This window comes from Primulina huaijiensis, chromosome 13, assembly GCF_012295235.1.
Source record: "Primulina huaijiensis isolate GDHJ02 chromosome 13, ASM1229523v2, whole genome shotgun sequence".
Lineage (NCBI taxonomy): Eukaryota > Viridiplantae > Streptophyta > Magnoliopsida > Lamiales > Gesneriaceae > Primulina > Primulina huaijiensis.
Window position 1 is genome coordinate 1669372 of NC_133318.1, and position 26229 is coordinate 1695600.

Sequence of the window (26229 nt, forward strand, 5' to 3'; positions counted from 1 at the left end):
CATTGAATTCTTGTTTGTGTACGTGCCACTTCATTAGTGATATTTTGTATTATTTTATCTTCTAATTATGAAAACTAATTTGTTTTACTATATTTTCCATTGATTTTGGGTCCCAATTAGTGCAATGTACCAACTAACGTGTCAAGAAACCATATTAACTATAATAAATATATAATTTTGGAACGGATTATGTGAGGATAAGGGGTTTTTATTTTAGGAGAACTTTTAATTTATTTTTTTTATAAACATTTCGATCAAAATCCGACCGGTCGAATCCAGTTCTTTGTATATTATTGGATCATAATATATTTGACTTTACATTTAAATAGATCGAAATATGTATGTGTGTTTCATAATTTATCGAATCGAATCGAATCGAAATCTCCAGTTTCGACAAACTTCATCTATAGTCATCTCTATTTATATTTATTTATATATTCAAACAATTATATATAAAAAAATGTTTAAACATTACGTTTTACAATATTCCAAAAACTTTTTCAAACAAAAAAAGAATTTTAAAATATTTGCCATCGACTCGCACGCATACTAAGATTCCCCGTTTCCTGTAAATATTCCCTCGTCCATCTTTTCAGAACCTCCGAAGTCGTGACTCTCTGTGTTCCTTCATCTATACTCTCTCACTACAAATATATTTTTCGGTTTCTGGTGACTCTGGTTATTGCGGCGGTGAGAATGGTATCTTCGGCGTTGCTACCAGATCTGGGGACGGAGATTGTTATTCCGGTTTGTGCTGTCATCGGCATAGCATTCTCGCTCATTCAGTGGGTCCTCGTGTCGCGTGTGAAGCTGTCCACTGAACGCGGCGGCGCGTCTGCTGCTAACAACGGGAAGAATGGGTATAATGACTACTTGATAGAGGAGGAGGATGGGATGAGCGACCAAAGCGTCGTAGCTAAGTGCGCCGACATCCAGAGCGCCATCTCGTAGGGTCAGAATAGTTTTTCAGTGTTCCTGTGCAGCAAGATCTAATTTTTAGTTATTTTGATATAAGTTTTCTATGTGTTTGTGTGCTTGTCAAGTTTCTTGCTCTTGTTATTGCTGATTTTTATTGCGACTTGACTGTGGAGAGCTGAAAAATTAAAGATTTAGAAGGAACTTTTGAGTTCTTGATATATATTATCATTAAAAATTATAAGCTCGTCTTTGGTTATCAAGAAGCCTCTTTAAGCTCTTTGCTTGGCAGAGGTGATTCTGGGCAGCAGGATGACAGCTTTAGCTTTTATCTTTTTGTGTTTCAAATTTCCCTAAATTCCAAATCGAACTTTTTCAATACGAATGAATTGTCAAATGTATAGATCTAGCAGTTTTATTAATTTACACAGTTTGTCAGAACGATCTTAAACTAGTATAGTATGCACTATTAGTGCCCTGCGGAGTAAGGATTAAGTTATATTGTATAATACGTTTATGGATTCAAAGAAATAATATTCTTCTCTATTTTGGTTATTTTATGTTCTCATAAGTTCTTAATCACATAAAATATGATGGATAAAATTTGTTTTGTTGGATTTTCTTGATGATGAGTTTTCAGTGTAATAGGGTTTAATTAGAAGGTTGGTGCAATGTGGTTGGATTTGAATAATGTTATTGATTAGCTGGCACCGAGTGATGGTCAAAAATTTGATTTTATTATGTTTCCTTCTAAGTGGCCTCATTACTTAATTGCTAGTTGGTTTGTTTACCAAGGTTTTGGAAAGTGTATAGTATTTTATTGACTATGCTACTTATTCAAGGAGAAACAACTGGGTTTGTTGATTATTCAACTTATTTAGTCATAATTGTAATCGTAAATGATAAATGAATAAGAATATCTTACTGCCCTGCCCCGCATGTGTACAAGATATGGTGCTGTGTGATGTCTCGTCCAATGAATTTGTTGTGTACCTTTTTCTTTGTTGCTACTAGTTTTTCTAGAAAACGGAATCATCTGACGTGGGTGTATTAAGTGCTTGCAGTTGGACATTAACTATTACGACATTTTTATATATCTGATTACGCCAAAATTATGTTTTTACTGTCCTTGATAGAAATGTTGGTTGGACTGGCATGAAGTTTTACATGAAAATTGAAAAGTAAATTATTTAAAATTCTTATATTTTGCCATTCAAGAGTGATTGCTAGTCCATGGTGGTGCATCATTAATTACTAATTAATAAATTCTAAAATATGTGGAAAAAGAACATCATGTGAACTAATGAAAACATAAATAACTGCATTTAAAAGGTTGCAGCTTTAGTAATTAGATAATTAAATGCTATGTAAATTGAGTATCTAGATAATATTGATTGTTAATGGCTTCTCTGGTAAAATTGATGTTGCTGCTGTGTCAATCTTCTTTTTGAGGTATTTAAAGATGCTATATAATTAAAATATTTTATGCTGCTAATTTGGGATTACGCTTGATTTGCATATAGATGTTAGAATTCCTGCTATTTGTTTCTATATGTCCTCACTCTTTAATTGCATTTTTATATGTTTACTAAGGTTTTGGAAATTGTATAGTATTTTATTGACTATGCTACTTATTCAAGCAGAAACGACTGGATTTGTTGGTTTTTCAACTTATGCTTAGTGTGAGAAGTATTGTTGATACATTACTATACTACATCATATATGAATAATAATATTTTACTGTACTGCATGTGTACACTACCAGATATGGTGCTGTGTGACGTCTTATCCATCGGCTTTGTTATGTAGTTTTCTCAATATCGCGTCTACTTTTTCTGGTAGATGGAATCATTTGACGTTGGTGTATTAAGTGCTTGCAGTTAAGCATTAACTATTTCGATTTTTTTGTGTATCTGATTACTCAAAAATTATAATTTTATTGTCCTCAATAGAAATGCTAGTTGGATTGGCATGGAGTTTTACACGAGACTCGAAAAGTGAATGATTTGAGTTCTTATATTTTGACATACAAGAGTGTTTGCAAGTCCATGGTGGTGCATCATAATTTCCAAATTCATGTGAACTTAAAAAACACTATTTAATCCTCTGAACATAAATTACTGCATTTAAAAGGGAGAAACTTTACTAATTAAATAAATGTATGCTATAACAAAAGGCGAACTAGAAAACATAGTTGTGGATTACTATTCTAGTAGCTGTGCTGTCACTGCCATATATATTTTCTATATTGAAGTAGTTAAGATGCTATATGGTTAAATTTTTTGACACTACTAATTTGGGATCATACTTGATTTGCTTGCCATATACTTTTTATTTAATATTTGGACCTTTATGCTCGTATGAGATTTTGTTCATAATTGTTCACATTGTTTTGCATTCGATGTCATTGTCCTATTTAACATATTGCTTGTTATAGCTGAGACAGATATTATTCTTGTTTAACAGGTGCAACATCTTTCCTCTTTACCGAGTATCGATATGTCGGAATTTTCATGGTTGCTTTTGCAATCCTCATTTTCCTCTTCCTGGGCTCAGTTGAGGGCTTCAGCACAAAGAGCCAGTCTTGCACTTATGACAAGGAGAAGTTATGCAAGCCAGCTCTTGCAACTGCTGTCTTCAGTGCTGTATACTTCTTGCTTGGTGCTCTCACCTCCATCGCTTCTGGTTTTCTTGGGATGAAAATTGCAACCTATGCAAATGCGAGGACAACATTGGAAGCTAGGAAAGGCGTCGGGAAAGCTTTTATTGTGGCATTCAGATCTGGTGCAGTTATGGGTTTTCTCCTTGCTGCAAATGGATTATTGGTTCTTTAAATTGCTATAAATATTTTCAAGCTCTACTACGGGGATGATTGGGAAGGCCTTTTTGAGGCAATTACTGGATATGGTCTTGGAGGATCCTCCATGGCTTTGTTTGGGCGAGTTGGAGGTGGTATCTACACAAAGGCTGCTGATGTTGGTGCTGATCTAGTCGGAAAGGTTGAAAGGAACATACCTGAAGATGACCCCAGAAATCCTGCTGTAAGTTACTGTATTTATTTGAAATTACTATTTCAAAAGCAACATATAGTGAACAGCTTAATTTTCCTTTGTCAGGTGATTGCTGATAATGTTGGTGATAATGTTGGAGATATTGTTGGAATGGGGTCTGATCTTTTTGGTTCATATGCTGAATCATCATGTGCTGCTCTTGTTGTGGCCTCAATATCCTCCTTTGGAATAACTCATGACTTCACTGCAATGTGCTATCCTTTGCTTATAAGTTCCATGGGAATCCTTGTTTGCTTAATCACAACCCTTTTTGCTACTGACTTTTTTGAAATCAAGGCTGTCGAGGAAATCGAACCAGCACTGAAGAAGCAGCTTATCATCTCCACTCTTCTTATGACTGTGGGAATTGCAGTTGTCACCTGGACTTGCCTGCTGTCATCCTTCACAATCTTCAACTTTGGTGCCCAAAAAGTTGTGAAGAACTGGTAAGGACTGATTCAGCTGTTGAAAGAAGGAAACTAGTTATACTTCTATCTTATATTTCTATCTTCAAATTCTCACTTGAATGAGCTATCTTGTATGGGTGTTTAATGGACACGGAATCCCTTTCTCCTTCGTAGTTGCAATTAAATTGGGGGTCCATTTAGTTTCCTAGAGTGTCAAAACATGTTTGAAGAACGTGATTTTGTCCCATCTTATCTACTGATGGATCTGGTGCTTTGTTTATCTTCACTTTGATAACCGTATGCTGTGATTCAAATTTTTCTGACGTTACATTGCGAAAAAGTACCAATCCTTTTCTATCCTCTATCTAAATCCAATTTTAAATTGGTTGGATTGATTTGACTTCAGAAAATTTAGGAATTTTTTCCAGGCAACTGTTCCTCTGTGTTTGCGTTGGGCTATGGGCTGGACTTATTATTGGGTTTGTGACTGAATATTACACCAGCAATGCTTACAGGTGCACATATTAATTCCTTTCCTTTTACATGTTTGACATATATCAGATTGATCATTATTTTTCATCTTACTGGTTGGTTCTTTTATTGTTATAACTTGGTTTTCTAAATATATTTTTCAGCCCTGTGCAAGATGTTGCTGATTCCTGTAGAACTGGTGCTGCCACCAATGTTATATTTGGCCTTGCCTTGGGATACAAATCAGTTATAATTCCCATTTTTGCGATTGCTATAAGTATATTCGTAAGTTTCTCGTTTGCTGCGATGTATGGTATTGCGGTAGCTGCCCTGGGAATGCTGAGCACAATTGCCACGGGGTTGGCCATTGATGCTTATGGTCCGATCAGTGATAATGCTGGAGGAATAGCTGAGATGGCTGGCATGAGCCATAGAATACGTGAGAGAACTGATGCCCTTGATGCTGCTGGTAACACCACTGCTGCAATCGGGAAGGTATTTATATCTTTCTTTTGCTGCTCTATTGGATTGCACGATTTAATCCATTTATCAAGTATATTTCTGTGTAAAAACTCTACACACCCAGAATTTTTATGTTCAAGAGCGGCGAGAGATTGCTTTGTATTTATCAGTTGATTGATTTCAATGCTTCCTACTTCATTTTAAACATTCTCAGGTCTCAAGATATTTACATATTTAATATAATAGTAAACATTTTTTTTCTGTTAACTAATAGATTACTCAATAGAAGTAGAATATCTTTCAGTTTATTTTAAAAACTCTCTAATCACTTCCTAAACTGACGATTGTTCGGTCTCGTCTGGCTACTGCTATGTGGGGGGAATAACTATCTGCCTTTTTTGTCAGCTCACATAGACTCAGGTTTTCTGTGTTATACCCTAAGACATGAATTTAATGGCCATTTTAACTTTAAACCAACTTGATGCCTTTGTTCTCAGGGGTTTGCCATTGGATCAGCTGCACTTGTTTCATTGGCACTTTTTGGTGCATTTGTGAGCCGAGCTGAAATTACTACTGTCAATGTTTTGACTCCTAAAGTTTTCATTGGTTTAATAGTGGGTGCCATGCTTCCATACTGGTTCTCTGCCATGACCATGAAGAGTGTTGGCAGTGCTGCTTTGAAGATGGTTGAGGAAGTTCGTAGGCAGTTTAATGAAATTCCTGGTATCATGGAGGGTCGTGCCAAGCCCGATTATGCTACTTGTGTTAAGATTTCCACTGATGCATCTATTAAGGAGATGATACCCCCTGGTGCTCTTGTCATGCTCACCCCTTTGATCGTTGGAATTTTTTTTGGTGTTGAGACCCTTTCTGGCGTAGCGTTCTTGCTGGTTCTCTTGTTTCTGGTGTCCAGGTATAATTTTTCAATTCTTGTCAAAACTCAGTTATTTAGATGCGTATGGAGCTTGCACGTCCTTTTGCCTTGTTATAAAGCTAGGTGCAAACCTTATCAGAGTGAGTTAGACCAAGTCATATTCTTTGTAAACTCTAGGTATACGGAAGGAATTCTGTTACAGTATTCCATAGTTCTTTTCAACTAATGAATGACAATGGAGAATAAATTACATTTGCATTGATGGCAAGCTTAAAGCACTTGCGCATTTGAGGCATGCCCTTTTCTAAAGTGCAGCGGCGCCTTGCGGCTGGGCATGTGCCTTAAGGGATTATATTTACTCTGTTAAACTAATGTTTTCGATTGTCAACTACCAACAGTTTTACGAACCCCTATTTCTATCCTTACAGATTGCGATATCTGCATCTAACACCGGCGGTGCATGGGACAATGCTAAGAAATACATTGAAGTAAGCGTAAATGGCTTTATTTGTACCATTATAACATTTTAGGGTCGTTGATTTCTTACCTCCACACATTCTATAGGCTGGTGCTTCGGAGCATGCAAGAACCCTTGGCCCCAAAGGATCAGAACCTCACAAGGCAGCTGTCATTGGTGACACGATCGGAGACCCTCTAAAAGACACTTCAGGGCCCTCACTCAACATCCTTATCAAACTCATGGCTGTTGAGTCACTCGTGTTTGCTCCCTTCTTTGCCGCTCATGGTGGTCTCCTATTTAAGATATGAGGTACAGATGAATAGGCAAAAAGGAGTGTCTTGGCATCATCCATTTTCGTCCTTGCAGCCTGTACCCGTTTCTCTTGTATTTCACCACTTTATTTATGGAAGGTTTTAAGTTAGCTCATAGCTGTCGAGTTCTTTTTTATATGATTATTATTACTATTGCTAAAAAATCATTATTAACAGAAATTGTTTATTTCTTAACTTTCATCAGTAAAATAGATTCAAAAAAAAAAAAAAATTTGAACTATTTTTATTTTGTAAATAAGGATGCTAATCATCAAAAAATTCGTAGAAAATCAATTAAAATAAAAGAAATCATTAAAAAGTCCCTCGTTGCACATACAAATTAATCACGGATTTGGAACAACAATCAGGAGAACATCAAAGTCACTGAATGGGTAAGTCGCCAATCCCTGAATTATGTAATGTACTTTATCTGCTGGGTGACGGGTGGGCATTTTACCAGAGGTTTCTAATCTCCCCTTGTGTGATTCCTGTTGAAGCATATACTCGGGGGTGGGTGCAGGGCGGACGATTTTAAAGCAGACTCCCCGTTCATTAGATAGAGAAGATCACCAAGATTGCGTGATCCGTTGCCGAACTTATTCTTGTGTCGAAGAATAGGAAGACATAATCCCTCATAGAATTATTTGTTGCCCGCATTTGATGATGAAAATCCATGTTTTTGCCATGGTAGTCTCGAAATTGGATGTGGTAGATTTTGTTTTTCATTTTGACATTTGGTTTTCTGATAAAACAAGGATCCGCTGGGGTCCTTGATCTTATATTTTGTTAGATATCTCAACGATATTGCTTCTTGGAGCAGTTTGGAATTATGATGATTTGGTCTCTCTTTAGGCTTCTGTGTATCTTGATATGATACTTGACGCATGCTCTGGTCTTGGCTCAAAAGACGTTGGTTCTTAGGACAGATACAGAGTACTAGGATTCCATTCCTTTTATTTTTGTTAATTGTTAATATAAAAGATTCATATGAAACCAATAAATAAATACTAGAGAGATTCAAAATGACTCTCGCCATATCTGATAACGTATCGAGAATAACTCAATAGATATTTATCAATTTTTTAACTACATCCCACGGGGCCACGGGTATCACTTTAGATCCTATATATCGGTACAAAAATATGATAAAAAGTTTGGAGTTTCTTTTATTCACTTGGCACGCATTCTCAGCCTCTGAAGAATAACTTGCAAGTAAGATTGAATTATTTACCAGTAAAAAAGACAATAAACAAATCCTTAGAGGGGTGAAATATTGACCATTAATCGTCTTCTTGAAGAATTTCGGGAACTTTCCTCGACCTTAGTTCAGAATGAGCACGTTGTAGATTCAGAGAAATGATGAATTTACAGGACTTGTTTGATCTTCAGATCATTCGATAAAGTTCGTTTTGTCGGAAGAACACGCAAGCACTTTTGTGAACCTGCAATGCAAAGGCAGGAATAAAGTGCACATTTGATTGATGTTTGCTAATTCACAGGAGCAGACTATTTTCCTGGTGTGTTACATCATACCTATGGAAGATTAACAATCAAGATCAACAGAACCTTCACATACTTGTGTCAAAAAGAACTATTACTTTCTGTCTAAATGATTACTTGAAACATCATCTACAGAATCAGAATGAAACAAACTTGAAGGGTAGTTTCTCAAGTTCTGTCGGTTCTCTTGTATTATTCGCTAGGCCGATACCCGACGAGAAGGGTTGCATTCTAACACCTCAAGAGTTTGATGCGTTGCACCGAAGGGATCCCGTCCAATACGCGTGCCTAATCACATAGCTAAATGCATCCATTCATATGTAATAAATAAACAGGCCCTATGGCTACTTTGTGTTTCCTGGAGCTGGAATGTCCCCATACAATTTGAGAGTGGAGAATTGTGCTTTTTATTCACATTTTTATAGTAGTAACAGATTATTGGACAAAAAAGGTATGCTTTTCCTTTAGTGGTATAATTTATAAATTTATATTATGATATCATTGTGTCAAATATTTTAGTATGTCTGAAGATGTGGAATTGTAATTTGAATAGAAGCTGTTTGGTATTTATATTTATATAAAGCAAGTGGATTCAAATAATTAAGATATCGAGGAAGCAGTAAAGGGCATAAAAGCAGACAAGGATCCCATACTGAAAGAACAAAGGTATAAAACATAAACGAGATAGGAGAAAATGGAGGACACAATCAAGATAAGTAAAAAAGAGTACAAGTCAAATCTCCCCTCGATAACCCCCTGATCCGAAATAGTCCTTTCTTGAACTGGCAATTTGCATGCTCTTTTGATGCTACAACTTGGGGGCAATCACGGATACGATGACCAAGCCCACCGCAGTAAGCACAACCCTCCACTTGCATTAGCTATCTCTTCCACATCTTCCATTGGATGGTTAAGCTCAGCAAGAACAGGCGGTATCCTCTGCTTTGCTTCTTGTAAGAGGTGCTTCAAATCCAGAAGGGTTGTTTCGATTTGGTTCTTGATAATAAACGTTGTGGCAATTCATGTTTCCCCACATCTGCCCGTTCTTCTGATTCTATGGACATAGTTTTATATTTCTGCAGGCATATCATAGTTGATGACGTGCTAGATGTCGGGAAAATCGAGACCTTTGGAAGCCACATACGTGACTACTAAAACATCCTTTTTGCCAAATTTAAAGGCCACGATGGCGTATTCTCTCTTCCTGATCCTTCCATCAATGAACTGCGACAGCTTCTACTCCCTTTAGAGGAAGATACTCAAGAATGTCATCCACATCTGCTTTGTTCTCACAAAACACCAAAACAGGTGGCGGTGGGGTACTTTGCAAGCATTCAAGAAGGTAAACGATCTTGCTTCTTTCTTCACATACTCCACTTCTTGAATCACATCAAGATTAGCTGCTTCGGCCCTTCCAACGTTCACAGTTACAAGCTTCACTAGTGCACTCCTAGCAAAATTTTGAATCTTCGTGGGCATTGTAGCTGAAAATAGCAGGGTTTTTGTCTTTGCGCTTGGAAGTGATCAAAGACTTCTCTTTATGTCATCTTCAAAGCCCAAGTCAACTAAGCGATCTGCCTCATCCAAAGTTAGATATCTGCAGAATATTGTGTGGTCAGTTCAGATCTATTTCCGCATTTGTGTAATTAAGAACACACATTTTTAAAAGAAAAATGTACTTAGAATCATTCAAACAGGAGTTAAAAAAGAAAAGTATATGCATTATACATTATCAGCTTCAACTGTAACAATCTAATTGCTTCAACGTTTTCAAAAGTACAAGCACAAGGCTTGGATAAGACCAACCAATATACCGTTTTTACCTAACAAATCTTGAAAATGTACCAAGTAAAATGCTAAATTCTCATCTTGCTAGTAGTATACCAAAGTGAATGCAACTAGATCCAAAAACAAATAATTTCACAACCATGATTTCCTTTTAATTGATTTCACAAGCATGCAGATCCAAGATTATCATGCACCCATGACCCAACCATGTGAACTTACGGTTTGGTTATGGTTCCTATAAAGAAGGAACCAAGCAAGAAACACGAGGAACCGTAACTCTAAATTCATTTTACAAGTCAACATTTTGAGTTCACCTACATATACTAGTTTATGTAATTTAAACTATATTTATTCAAGTTAAATTCAAAATCTATTTTCATTTCTAATGATAAAATATTTTTTATGGGCTGCGGAACATCATTTTGGTCTAAATCGACTCAAACCGTAATCAAAACTAACTCAACCATATGTAATGGGGTCATATTTCAAGGTTAAGACACACAATCTGATATTAGCATCGAGCTTCATACTATCAGATGAACCCATAAACTGATGCCTATAATATATTTTATGACAGAAAAACAGAATAATCAAGGTTAAATGATTTTCATAACAGAAATGCATTTGTAATCCCAAATCCTAAAAGAGATTTACAAGAATGATGTACCAGATATACAAACTTCTACGATACAGCAACAACATCGTCTGGAAAGGTGAAAAGAGAAATTTAAAATAATGACCATCCAGTATTTTATGATTTTGAAGGCAAGTGAAAAATCGTTGCATGTGTCAAATGCTTTATAGAATTTTGAATATCACCATCAAGAATTCTTTATACAAGTTGTCATTTTATGAGCATCGTTGCATGTGTCAAATGCTTTATAGAATTTTGAATATCACCATCAAGAATTCAGACTGTTATTGTTTCGATGTAGTTGACATATACGACAACTTGTATTCAGTGCCCCCACTCCTTAACGATGCCACAATTTCTTATCTCTCGTCCGCTACCAAAGAAAAGTTGTCTCATGTGCATTTGTGAGCTCCGTTGCATGTGTCGAAATACATTATATAGTTCTGAATATCATCAACGAGAATTCAGACTGTTATTGTTTCAACGTAGTTGACGTATGCGACAACTTGTATTCGGTGCCCCCTTTCTTCAACGATATCGCAATTTCTTATCTCATGTCCACTACCAAAAAAAAGTTGACTCATGTGCATTTGTGAGCACCGTTGCAGGTGTCAAATGCTTTATAGAATTTCGAATATCACCATCAAGAATTCAGAATGTTATTTTTTCGATGTTGTTGACGTATCCAACAACTTGTATTCGGTGCCCCGACTCATCAACAATGCCGTAATTTCTTATCTCCCGTTCTCTACCAAGGAAAATTTGGCTCATGTGCAATTGTGAGCGCCATTGCATATGTCAAAATGCATTATAGGATTTTGAATATCACCATCAAGAATTCAGAATGTTATTGTTTCGACGTAGTTGACGTATACGACAACTTGTATTTGGTGCCCCCACTCCTCAACTATGCCGCAATTTCTTATCTCTCGTCCGCTATCAAGGAAAAGTTGGCTCATGTGCATTTGGGAGCACCATTGAATGTGTCGAAATGCATTACAGGATATTGAATATCACCATCAAGAATTCAGACTGTTATTATTTCGAGGTAGTTGATGTATATGACAACTTGTATTCGATGCCCCCACTCCTCAACGATGTCACCATTTCTTATCTCTCGTCTGTTACCCAAAAAAAGTTGGCTCACTTGCATTTTGTAGCACCGTTGCATGTGTCAAATGCTTTATAGAATTTTGAATATCACCATCAAGAATTCAGACTGTTATTGTTTCGACGTAGTTGACGTATACGACAACTTGTATTCGGTGCCCCACTCCTTAACGATGCCGTAATTTTTTATCTCTCGTCCACTACCAAAGAAAAGTTGGCCATGTGCATTTGTGAGCGCCGTTGCATGTGTCAAAATACATTATAGACTTTTGAATATCACCAACAAGAATTTAGACTATTATTGTTTCGACGTAGTTGATGTATGTGACAACTTGTATTCGATGCCCCCTCTTTTCAACGATGTCGCAATTTCTTATCTCTCGTTCGTTACCAAAAAAAGTTGGCTCATGTGCATTTGTGAGTGCTGTTGCATGCAACGACGCTCAACTTTTCCTTGGTAGTGCACGAGAGATAAGAAATTGCTTAAGATGTTGTAATCCACTTTATCTATGAAACCTTCATGCTGAAGTTGGGAGCATAATTCACGATCGATTGTCCTTTTAACAAAAAAAAAGACATATAACTATCCCTCTACTATCTATCTTGCAAGCACACACATTTCTAAGACATATTTATCATATTGATTATGGTTCGGACACATGTAGTATTCATTTACTTATAGTACAATTTATAAAGCTTGTACCTTTTCGATCAAAAAGTGAATGTAGATTCCGCTCGAGCGGGTTAGTTCATATGGTGGACGACTTTAATCTGTAAGTCTTGATATACCATACAACGTNCATTTGTAATATTGATTTACTTACAGTACAATTTATAAAGCTTGTACCTTTTCGATCAAAAAGTGAATGTAGATTCCGCTCGAGCGGGTTAGTTCATATGGTGGACGACTTTAATCTGTAAGTCTTGATATACCATACAACGTGTGATACTTGAGCACTTAGTTCACACATGACATCCTGTCTGAGCGTTTCGGCATCGTTGAGGAGTGGGGGCACCGAATACAAGTTGCGTATATGTGAAATACGTTGAAACAATAATAGTCTGAATTCTTGGTGGTGATATTCAAAATCCTATAATGCATTTCGACACATGCAACGGCGCTCAAATTTTCCTTGGTAGCGGACGAGAAAAGAAATTGTTTAAGATTTTGTAATCCACTATATCTGTGAAACCTTAATGCTGGGGTTGGGAGTATAATTCACGGTCGAGTGCCCTATTGACAAAAAAATAAGACATTTAAATATCTATCTACTATCTATCTTGCAAACACACACTACTGAGTCATCCTTTGCAAGTTCCAGCCATCCCACACTACTGAGCATGTTCACCTTGCTGCTCCACAACTTCCTCTTTTTTCGTCCTTAAGTCACTCTTCTTTTTTTTTTCCTGATCATCGTTGAGCCACCACCGGGGATATCTGGTAGCTAAAACTGATCATAAAATATGTTATTGCAGTCAAATGGCATGACTGCAAAGCATTTAAAACCGAATTTCACTCCGCCACTATTTTGCACAATGACGAAATTGCGCAGTACACCACCAATTTTTAATTTAACAAGTCCAACTATCACCACATAATGGTGATCAATTTAATCGATTTTGATGTGCATTGAGTTGATATCTCTAATGTTTGGCCTCTTGTAGAAGGACTAAAACAATATAAATGTTAAAAACATAGTATTATTGAGTATTAGCCTCGTAACAACTATAAAGAATAATTTCATATACCTTTCTAAGTCTTAAAAAGCTCGGATAAGAAACCGTTCGACCAATGTCAGGATGAGAACACAAATGGTTGATCGTCTCAGTTGATGTCAAGGTCCTGAATGATTGGATTGTATGACTTTCCTATTAAAAATGTAAAAAACAAAAGCAATTGGTCAAAAATTCAACCTATGTGTATGTGTATGACAATAATTTCTTACCCTCCGATCACAAATTCAATATAGATTTCGCTCGAGCAGGTTAGTGCATAAGGTGGACGACTTTAATCCGTAAGTTTCGATATACCATAGAACGTTTGATACTTGAGCACCTAGTTCACACATGACATCTTGTCTGAGCGTTTCGGCATCGTCGAGGAGTGGGGGCACTGAATACAAGTTGTCGTATACATCAACTATATCAAAACAATAATAGTTTGAATTTTTTATGGTGATATTCAAAATCCTATAATGCATTTTGACACATGCAACGGCACTCACAAATGCACATGAGCCAACTTTTCTTTGGTAGGGTACGAGAGATAAGAAATTGCGGCATCATTGAGAAGTGGGGGCACCAAATACAAGTCGTCATATATATCAACTATGTCGAAACAATAACAGTCTGAATTTTTTATGGTGATATTCAAAATCCTATAATGCATTTCGAGACATACAATGGCGCTCACAAATGCACATTTACCACATTTCCCTTGGTAGTGGATGAGGATAAGAAATTGCGGCATCGTTGAGAAGTGAGGGCATCGAAAAGAAGTTGTTGTATACGTCAACTACGTCGAAACAATATTAGTCTGAGTTATTGATTGTGATATTCAAAATCTATAATGCATTTCGACACATGCAACGACGCTCAACTTTTCGTTGGTAGTGCACGGGAGATAAGAAATTGCTTAAGATGTTGTAATCCACTATATCTATGAAACATTCATACTGGAGTTGGGAGTATATTTCACGGTCGATTGCCATTTTAACAAAAAAGATAAGACATTTAACTATCTTTCTACTATCTATCTTGCAAGCACACACATTTCTAAGACATATTTATCATATTGATTATGGTTCGGACACATGTAGTATTCATTTACTTATAGTACAATTTATAAAGCTTGTACCTTTTCGATCAAAAAGTGAATGTAGATTCCGCTCGATCGGGTTAGTGTATATGGTGGACGACTTTAATCTGTAAGTCTTGATATACCATAGAACATGTGATACTTGAGCACCTAGTTCACACATGACATCATGTCTGAGCGTTTCGGCATCGTTGAGGAGTGGGGGCACCGAATACAAGTTGCGTATATGTGAAATACGTTGAAACAATAATAGTCTGAATTCTTGGTGGTGATATTCAAAATCCTATAATGCATTTCGACACATGCAACGGCGCTCAAATTTTCCTTGGTAGCGGACAAGAGATAAGAAATTGTTTAAGATGTAATCCACTATATCTGTGAAACCTTCATGCTGGAGTTGAGAGTATAATTCACGGTCTAGTGCCCTATTAACAAAAAAATAAGACATTTAACTATCTATCTACTATCTATCTTGCAAGCACACATTACTGAGTCATCCTTTGCAAGTTCCATCCATCCCACACTACTGAGAAGGTTCACTTTGCTGCTCCACAACTTCCTCTTTTTTCGTCTGTAAATCACTCTTCTTTTTTTTCCTGATCATCGTTGAGCCACCACCGTGGATATCTGGTAGCTAAAACTGATCATCAAATATGTTATTGCAGTCAAATGGCATGACCGCAAAGCATTTAGAACCGAATTTCACTCCGCCACTATTTTGCACAATGACGAAATTGCGCAGTACACCACCAATTTTGAATTTAACAAGTCCAACTATCACCACATAATGGTGACCAATTTCATCGATTTTTTTTTTTGTGCATTGAGTTGATATCTCTAATATTTGGCCCCTTGTAGAAGCCCTAAAACAATATAAATGTTAAAACATAGTATTGTTAAGTATTAGCCTCGTAACAACTATAAAGAATAATTTGATATACCTTTCTAAGTCTGAAAAAGGTCGGATAAGAAACCATTCGACCAATGTCAGGACGAGAACACAAATGGTTGATTGCCTCAGTTGATGTCGAGGTCCTGAATGATTGGATTGTATGTCTTTCCTATTAAAAATACAAAAAACAAAAGCAATTACTCAAAAATTCAACCATGCATATGACAATAATTTCTTACCCTCCGATCAAAAAGTCAATGTAGATTCCGCTCGAGCGGGTTAGTGCATATGGTGGATGACTTTAATCCGTAAGCTTCGATATACCATAGAATGTGTAAGGTCCAAAATTTAGACAACGTAATCCAACCGCATGCAAATCTAGGAAATTTGAAAATGAGTAAGTAATTGATTTTAATTGCTAATTAATTATGTGACATACTTGTGCATATGCTAAATGAGATTTTTATTGTCATCATGCATAAAATTGTATTTTTAGGAATATTCAAGTGACGATCGAGGAACGGGGTCCGAAGGCTGAAAAACGTAAAATGTTTTTATTAAATAATTATTTTTAATTATTTAAAATATGGTTGATGCTTTTAGAATTTTTGAAAATATGGGGTTTTGAGGTGATTTAATAAGCCAGGACGTAAATTTTATCGGTGTTGGCTTTTCAACTAAAATACGAGCTTTTAAGCAGTCCGGCTATTTAATTCACGAACTTATTTTATCAAAACTTTGTTATTATTTTATTTAAATTCTAATTTAACTAATGGGCCTAATTAGATGGCTTAATAGGCCTAATAAGCCTTGTAGGTGTTTAACTAATATTTAAAGTGTAAAATAAATCACAAACCCTAGCCTACTTGAAAGAAAAGAATCGGCCACTCACCTTTTTAAAACTGAAAAACTCTCCCAACACCCCAAAACACACACAACCTCACGGCACTTCACACAATTTGGAGAGGGTTTCGAAAGGGCAAGCAAGATCAAGCCATCGTCGCGTCCCGTTCTTCGTCGTCAACGTATATTCGAGCGTAATCTACGCAAAGGCACACCCTAATCTCCTTTTCTCATCCATCATATCATATTATTGTTTTAAATATTGAATGCATGAAGATCACAAGGAAACCCTTTGGAATTTTCGGTTTTTAGCACATATATGTTGTAAACTCATGACTTTGTATTCCATAACTCGTTCTATGCATGTAAGGGGCTGCCATGACGTTAGGTTATGATCTAGAGTTGCTTTTACATGAGTTTAAAAAGGACCCAAACACTCCAAGCCGCTGCACCGTAAGCATCACACGAGAATAATCGATTTTTGTGCTGTCATGGGGTCATGGGTTCGGTTTCTGTGGTCCAGGGGTTGGGGCATGGTTGGCTCATTCCAAGGGCTAGCCAAGGTCTTGAGTGGGTCAGGGAGGGAGTCCTAGCCAGGCTAGGACACACGGTAAAGGCTGGAGAAGAGTCCTTGCAAGCAAGGACTCTACCCGAGAAGCAGCTGCAGCAGTTGCTGCCTTCGCACGGCTGCTGTGGTTCAAGGGCTCCATGCGTGGGGCACGGGCTAGGTTAGGAAGAGTCCTTAGGGTCCTAAGCAAGTGTTCTTGAGTTGGGTTTGGGTGGTAGGGCGTTGGCTGTGTCCACACGATCACACAACATAGAGTCCATGCATCACACAACTCTCGGCCAGAATAGGTGTTACTTGGGCTGCTTCGTTTTTCGGTTTTGGGTGGATATCTTGACAAACTTAGAGTCCAGTAGGGTACTTTGGCATGTTGGGCAAGTTTTGGTTCGACATGGCTCGGGAGTAACTCGTGAAAATTAAGAGATGGCTCGGGGTCGAAGTTTAGGTGTTAAAATGAGTTTTAAAACAAAGAAAATTTGGAAAACGACTCACGGGGGTCGAGTCGTGATCCATAAGGGCTAAAATAATATAAAAAGACTAAATTTAGAATTTAGGAATTTTATATTAAAGTTTGGTATTTTTCGGGATTAAAACACCGTTAAAATAATTAAGAAAAGATAATTGAAAAAGTCTAAGTTTTAAGCAAAATAAAATTACGAAAAAATTCATATAAGCTTAAATAATTATTTGGGACATATTAGAGTCATGAAATCAAGAAAAAAGTCGAAATCATAAAATGTCGAGTCTAGGGGTAAAACGGTCTTTTTACACCGGGAAATGAGTAAAGGTCATGGCAGTGCCCGAAATGCTGTTTTCATGTTAAATATGGTATTTTAAAATGTTTATGAATTTCTCATGATTTAATTATGATTTTTAAATGTCTTAGAAATTTTTATGATTTAAAGAAGACATTTAAATACATGTTGCATGCTTGGTTTCAAAAAGGGAAAAAGGTAAATGTTATTAATGATTTTATAAAGTGATGTGAATGAAAAACGTTGAAGGAAGTGAAGTGATTGTGACTAGTTCGTTAATGATGGCAATATCGTGAGGGTGATGGTCCCAGTGGGAGCCCGACGATCGTGTTTCCATTGTTACGAACAGAGGATATGAGGATTAACGTAAGAATGGGAATATCGTGAGGGGAAAAGGCCCCAGAGGGAGCCCCGACGATCGTATTTCTATTCGATAATGCTTGGCCAGGGCCTAGTTGACCGGTGAGAGTGTCGCTGGTGTCCCCCGCCGCCCAGTACTGTGGTTACATGTAGATGGATCCATCGACTTTTGAGGATTGAGGATAGTCACAATTAACGATCTGAATTCAACTAAGGATAAAGGAAAATGTTTATGATCATGATTAAAGGATTTATGTCATGTTGAGGATAATGTTAAAGTTTATGCATGTCATGAAATGTTATTTTACTTAAAAGTATTTTCACTGTTGCATGTGATTTTATTATTATACTACTCGTTATCAAGATTATGGTGTGTTGAGTCTTTAGACTCACTAGGTGTGATGGATGCAGGTGGTATTGAGGGAGGTCTTGATGAGTGATACTACTGGACTGAAGGTGCACACAACCCGAGGACCGGCGTTTCATTTTCCGCATTATGCTTTATGATTTAAATTAAAGATTTTAAGACTATTTATTTATGCTTTTGAGAGTTTTTGAGAGTTTTTGAGAGGCTTAGTATGAGCTATACCTTTTCAAACTTATTACTTTTAGATTTGGCAAACAGTAGACGCTATTACTTTATGACTATTTCACTTGAATTTTTAAATGCTAGTGGGTTGACGTTTATTTTAAAGAGGGCAAAATATTTTCATGTGTTAGTTTATTGGCCGAAAAAAAAAAAAATTTTTTTCGAGTACTTTTAAAGCAATAAAAAGGGCAGACGTTTCAGAATGTGTTATACTTGAGCACCTAGTTCACACATGGTATCATGTCTGAACGTTTCGGCATTGTCGAGGAATGGGGGCACTGAATACAAGTTGTCGTATACATCAACTATATCAAAACAATAATAGTTTGAATTTTTTATGGTGATATTCAAAATCCTATAATGCATTTCGACACATGCAACGGCACTCAAAAATATACATAAGCCAACTTTTCTTTGGTAGCGGATGGGAGATAAGAAATTGCGACATCGTTGAGGAACGGGAGCACCAAATACAAGTTGTAATATATATCAACTATGTCGAAACAATAACAGTCTGAATTTTTTATGGTGATATTCAAAATCCTATGATGCATTTCGAGACATAGAACGGCGCTCCCAAATGAACATTAACCAACTTTCCCTTGGCAGCAGACGAGGATAAGAAAGCGGCATCGTTGAGGAGTGAGGGCATTGAAAACAAGTTGTTGTATACGTCAACTACGTCGAAACAATAACATTCTGAGTTCTTGATTTTGATAGTCAAAATCTTATAATTCATTTCGACACATGCAACGACGCTCTACTTTTCCATGGTAGCGCACAGGAGATAAGAAATTGCTTAAGATGTTGTAATCCACTATATCTATGAAACCTTCATGCTGTAGTTGGGAGTATAATTCATGGTCGATTGTCTTTTTAACAAAAAAAAAAGACATTTAACTATCTATCTATTATCCATCTTGCAAGCACACACATTTCTAAGACATATTTATCATATTGATTCTGGTTCGGATACTTGTAATATTGATTTACTTACAGTAAAATTTATAAAGCTTGTACATTTTCGATCAAAAAGTGAATGTAGATTTCGCTCGAGTGGGTTAGTGCACATGGTGGACGACTTTAATCTGTAAGTCTTGATATACCATACAACGTGTGATACTTGAGCACCTAGTTCACACATGACATCCTGTTTGAGCGTTTCGGCATCGTTGAGGAGTGGGGGCGCCGAATACAAGTTGCGTATATGTCAAATACGTTGAAATAATAACAGTCTGAATTCTTGGTGGTGATATTCAAAATCCTAAAATGCATTTCGACACATGCAACGGCGCTCAAATTTTTCTTGGTAGCGGACGAGAGATAAGAAATTGTTTAAAATGTTGTAATCCATTATATCTGTGAAACCTTCATGCTGGAGTTGAGAGTATAATTCATTGTCGAGTGCCCTATTAACAAAAAAATAAGACATTTAACTATCTATCTACTATCTATCTTGCAAGCACACACTACTGAGTCATCCTTTGCAAGTTCCAGCCATCCCACACTATTGAGAAGGTTCACCTTGCTGCTCCACAACTTCCTCTTTTTTCGTCCTTAAATCACTCTTTTTTTTTCCTGATCATCGTTGAGCCACCACCGTGGATATCTGGTAGCTAAAACTGATCATCAAATATGTTATTGCAGTCAAATGGCAGGACCGCAAAGCATTTAAAACCGAATGTCACTCCGCCACTATTTTGCACAATGACGAAATTGTGCAGTACACCACCAATTTTAATTTTAACAAGTCCAACTATCACCACATAATGGTGACCAATTTAATCGATTTTGATGTGCATTGAGTTGATATCTCTAATGTTTGGCCTCTTGTAGAAGGACTAAAACAATATAAATGTTAAAAACATAATATTATTGAGTATTAGCCTCGTAACAACTATAAAGAATAATTTCATATACCTTTCTAAGTCTAAAAAAGCTCGAATAAGAAACTGTTCGACCAATGTCAGGACGAGAACACAAATGGTTGATTGCCTCAGTTGATGTCAAGGTCTTGAATGATGTCAATGTAGATTCCGCTCGAGCGGGTTAGTGCATATGGTGGACGACTTTAATCCGTAAGTTTCGATATACCATAGAACGTGTGATACTTGAGCACCTAGTTCACATATGACATCATGTCTGAGCTTTTCGGCATTGTCGAGGAGTGGGGGGCACTGAATACAAGTTGTCGTATACATCAACCATATCAAAACAATAATCTTCTGAATTTTTTATGTTGACATTCAAAATCCTATAATGCATTTCGACACATGTAACTTTGTCTGATTCGAGGGGAAAGGGCCCGTTGGGTTCTTAAGAATCAGAGGCTTTTTTTTTCGTCTAAATGACAAAGTTGATTTAGTTTTCTACTGTTACAAAAAACTCCATTCCATTTTTTCTGATTGATGATCCTTTTGAACAAATGAACTTCATTGATTGATTCATCTGCTCGTTGATAGTATCTATGAGCCCATAGAAATAGGATCCACACAAGGAAAAGCACTTGCCATTCGTTGGTTATTAGCGGCATCCCGAAAACGTCCGGGTCGAAATATGGCTTTCAAATTAAGTTCTGAATTAGTGGATGCTGCCAAATGGAGTGGCGATGCCATACGCAAAAAAAAAGATCCTATTTGGTCAAATACCTAGCGACAAACTCCTATGTTCCTTTCATTACGGTATTTCTGAACAAGGTCCTGGATAACAAGCCTAAAGGTTTTCTTATTGATGATATCGATATTGATGATAGTGACGATATTGATGCTAGTGACGATATCGATCGTGACCTTGATACGGAGCTGGAACTGCTAACACTCACAAATACACATGAGCCAACTTTTCCTTGGTAGCGAACGAGGGATAAAAACTTGCTTATGATGTTGTAATCAACTTTATGTGTGAAACATTCATGTTGGATGTGAGAGTATAATTCACGGTCGAGTGCCTTTTTAACAAAAAAATATGACATTCAACTATCACTCTACAATTTATCTTGCAAGCACACACATTTCTAAGACAAACTTATCATATTGATTCTGATTCAGTCACTTGTAATATTGATTTATTACAATATAATTTATAAAAGCTTCTACCTTTTCCGCTTTCTTTCTTTTTCCATTTTCAGAAGTAGTAATCATGAATTTTTACATCATACTTTCTTTATTTGTGTACATATAGGCTTAAAGTGTCAATTAACCAGAATAAGAATGATTTTTATCCATTATTAAATGAGATAAACATGCATACCCGTGTCATGTAATATTTTTGAATTTGGTGTCTAAAAAAACGCGTGTCTACATAAAAGATTGAGATTGGGAAGGAACTGAAGGATTCGTGTTGCAGAAGAAGTATATATGAAACAAAAACAGATGCAATACAGAGGAAGAAAACAAAATGATTGAACTCGAATATATATCTTTTGAAAATTAGAATTCAATCAAACAAATTTTGGTCAATAAACTCAATCCATAATCAAAATGAACTAAACCATATTTATAACGGCTTGTAACAACTAAAGTGAATAATTTAGTATATCTTTCTAATTCTAAAAAACCTCGGATAAGAAACCATTTGACCAATGACAGGATGAAAACACAAATGATTGATTGGATTAGTTGATGTCAAGGTCCAGAATGATTGGATTGTATGTCTTTCCTATTAAAAATACAAAAAACAAAAGCAATTGGTCAAACATTCAACCTATGTGTATGCATATGACAATAATTTCTTATCCTTCGATCAAAAAGTAAATGTAGATTCCGCTCAAGCAGGTTAGTGCATATGGTGGACGACTTTAATCCGTAAGTCTTGATATACCATAGAACGTGTGATACTTGAGCACCTAGTTCACACATGACATCCTGTCTAAGCGTACGACATCGTTGAGGAGTGGGGCACCGAATACAGATTATCGTGTACTTCAACTACGTCGAAACAATAACAGTCTGAATTCTTGATGGCGATATTCAAAATCCTATAATGCATTTCGACACATGCAACGACGCTCAACTTTTCCTTGGTAGCGGATGAGAGATAAAAAATTGCTTAAGATGTTGTAATCCACTATATTTGTGAAACCATGCTAGAGGTGAGAGTATAATTCACGGTCGATTGTCTTTTTAACATAAAAAATAAGACATTTAACTATCTCTCTACGATCTATCTTGCAAGCACACACATTTCTAAGACAGACTTATCATATTGATTCTGGTTCGAACACTTGTAATATTGATTTACTTACAGTACAATTTATAAAGCTTGTACCTTTTCCGATTTCTTTCTTTTTCCATTTTCAGAAGTAGTAATCATGAATTTTTAGAGCATAATTGTCTTTATTTTGTATATATAGGCTCAAAGTGAGTAACCAGGATTGGTAAGATTTTTATCCATTAAAATGTGACAAATACGCATACCCATATCATGTAATATTTTTGAATTTGGTGTCTAAAAAAACGCGTCTGCGTAAAAGATTGAGAGTGGGAAGGAATTGAAGGATTAGTATTGGGGAAAAAGTATATATGAAACAATAACAGAGGCAATACCAAGGAAGAGAATAAAATGATTGAATTCGAATATATTTCTTTTGAAAATTAGAATTCAATCAGACAATTTTTTGTCAATCAACTCAAATCGTAATCAAAATGAACTAAACCATATTTATAAAGGCTCATAACAATTATATAGAATAATTTGGTATACCTTTATAAGTCTAGAAAAGCTCGGACAAGAAACCATTCGACCAGACAGGATGAGAACACAAATGGTTGATTGCCTCTGTTGATGTCAATGTCCTGAATGATTGGATTGCATGTTTTCCCTATTAAAATCACAAAAAACTAAAGCAATTGATCAAAAATTCAACATATGTGTACGGATATGACAATAACTTCTTACCCTTGAATCAAAATGTGAATGTAGATTTCGCTCGAGCGGGTTAGTGTATATGGTGGACGACTTTAGTCCGTACGTAAATCTTGATACACCATAGAACGTGTGATACTCGAGAACCTAGTTCACACATGACATCCTATCTGAGCGTTTCGGCATCGTTGAGGAGTGGGAGCACCGAATACAAGTTGCCTTATATGTCAACTACGTCGAAACAATAGCAGTCTGAATTCTTGATGACAATATTCAAAATCCTATATATAATATATTTTGACACATGCAACGGCTCTAACAAATGCACATGAGCCAACTTTTCCTTGGTAGCGGATGAGAGATAAGAAATTGCTTAAGATGTTGTAATCCACAATATATCTGTGAAGCCTTCATGCTAGAAATGGTAGTATAATTCACGGTCGAGTGCTCTGTTAACAAAAAAAATAAGACATTTAAGTTGTCTTATTATCTGAAATGTTTTTGCAATCTTCAATTTGTGTGGCAATTTATTCTTTGGCTTAACAAACCACATAGCTACATAATTTGAGATTTTTAAAACTGATTCTCTCTTCATTTGTCACTTTAGCTTTTCTGAAAAATTGGAGCTTTTGAATGATTTATTACTTGTCTCGAGGTTTTGGCCGGAACTTGTGTTCTAGCAATTTGGTTTTTTCCGATGCTATCCAATGGCTAGGAATCCGGTTATATTGGCTCAGATCAATTCTCGAATGATATGAACCATGTACATTGAAAATTCTCAACAATTGTCAGCCTTACAATCTCAAACCATGCTTCAAAGATTGCTTTTCAAAAGTTTAGGTTGTAGTATGTGAAATACTTTTTTTTAAGTGCCTGATCGTGCCCCCGCTGAAGTGGTTGATGACCTTTTAGTACGAATTATAAAATGTTATCTTTTGGATGCTTTGAATGGAAGTAACTATTTTCACTTCAACCTTATCATATTGTTTTTGCTGCTGTGAATGTTTACTAAACCAACCATTAATTTTAACTATAAATGTACAAACGATCTGTCAATTTTATAACATGTTCACAGTCAGAGAGATAAAAAATATGTCGAGAAAAAATGCTTAGGACTCTAAAATACTTTTCCCTAATTCTGACCCAGAATTTGAGTGGATGTGATTTGTATCTTATTTTATTCTAAATGTATTCTATTTTTTGTATCAAGTGGCCGGAGTGTGACTATGAGTAATATAAATTGAAGTATAAATGAAATGTGTTACAATATAATAAGTGATAATACGCAACACATTCTACAACATATACTTCTGAACCATTAATGTGAATTTCGAGTACAATATGGCAGTGTTATTGACCTCGATGGATTTGTATTATATATGTATTTCTTGTTAGAAGAGTATTTTTACTAGTGAAGCCTAAGTTGAAATTATGGATACATCTTCGCAATTTTTTTTTATACAAACCATACATTTTCGTAAAACGTAAATTAATGAGGAAGTTGCTCCAAATCTCACTTCTTCAACTCCTCCACACGTTCGAATTGCAAGTAATTAACTTTCTTGATCTTCCCTCCTTCGAAAACGAACACCTCCTCCTTAATTTACTCACATCTATCCAAAATCAACAATCAAACTCTCTTACATCTTAATAACACAAACAAGAAATATATTCATGCACAAGGATAAACTCATTTGATATTTAAATCAGTTTTCTAAAAAGCGCTAGCTAGACGGGTTCTTTTTAGAATACCGATTAAAATAACTTATTCAATTTATAAATGACAATGATATATATATATGCTTATGAGTGCTCGAATTAGACATGAAAGCATTTGAAGAAAGAACCTCACTGTTGATGAATTATACAGGAACAAGATCCAGATGCCAGTGGATTACTAAAGTCCGTTGAATCCTTGACTTGATTCAGGGTTGCATTTCTATGTTGGCGTTGCAAAAGGAGCTTGGCATCCTCGTTCTTGCTTCTTCTTTCCGTGTCACTTTTTCTCTTTTTCATTCAACTTCACAAGATACAAACATAAAAAGAAAGGAAAGAAATTCAAATAAAGCATCATATAGCAATCATCCATTATAGAAAGTATCCATTTCTTACCGACTTCCATGCAAATAGTGTTCACCACATGCTACGGGGATGCATAAGATCAACCAAGGAATGCAACCAACCTGTGCTTTTTATTTCGAAATCCTCGTATCGTATGAGACACGCACAAACCGGCCAAGGCCTTCCAGCATTAAGGAGGAAGTGCTATCACTTAAGGAGTAGAATGGAATTAAGACACGGCTGAGAATCCCTTTCCGTAATTCTCGTCTGGCTCTAATTCTCTGCTCCTATCTTCATCTTCTTCACAAGTTCATTCCATTCCCATCACCAGCCAATAGCAAGGAATCGAAAGGATGCCAATTAGGCTAATCATATTGTCCTCGCATGCATACAAGTAAAGCTCCAAGACAGTCTGATGGATCCAATTTTAACCTCTCATCCAGGATACTGAGCTTTGGGCGGCTGAAACTAGAAGAAACCTAAAGGTGTAAAATTATATGA

The 26229-nt window shown here is 36.2% G+C and overlaps 2 pseudogenes; one reads left to right on the forward strand and one right to left on the reverse strand.

Moving 5' to 3' along the window:
• Positions 1 to 582: 582 nt before the first annotated feature.
• On the forward strand, positions 583 to 7123 carry LOC140991589 (pyrophosphate-energized vacuolar membrane proton pump 1-like; annotated as a pseudogene).
• Positions 7124 to 9183: 2060 nt separating this feature from the next.
• Positions 9184 to 17245, reverse strand: LOC140991830 (DEAD-box ATP-dependent RNA helicase 35-like; annotated as a pseudogene).
• Between the last annotated feature and the right edge of the window lie 8984 nt (positions 17246 to 26229).